We start from the raw sequence: 396 nt of genomic DNA on the forward strand, positions 1-396 counted from the left end.
CAAAAAATTAATATTTTGTAAATATTTCTATAAATATTGCACATGAAAAAAATAAATATAATTATTTATAATTATTAAATTAATAAAGAAATAAGAGAATCGAAATTTAAATTGGTAATGTACATCAGAAAAAAATTCTTTAAATGAAGGAAATATATTTTGTTACATATAATTTCTTAACTTAAAAAAATATTTGTTAAATTTTAGAAAATATATAATAAATATAAAGAAATCTTTTTTTAAATGTGTAAAATACGCTGTAAAATTATGAATTTATAAATAAAAAAAGTGATTTCTTTGATTTAAAAAAAAAAATATATATATATATATATATATATATATATATATATATATATATATATATAAACAAATGATTTCTTTACAAGGAGAAAATTG

Source organism: Odontomachus brunneus, unplaced genomic scaffold, assembly GCF_010583005.1.
Source record: "Odontomachus brunneus isolate Ranch 3 - 2012 unplaced genomic scaffold, Obru_v1 Obru_scaffold_040, whole genome shotgun sequence".
Taxonomy (NCBI): domain Eukaryota; kingdom Metazoa; phylum Arthropoda; class Insecta; order Hymenoptera; family Formicidae; genus Odontomachus; species Odontomachus brunneus.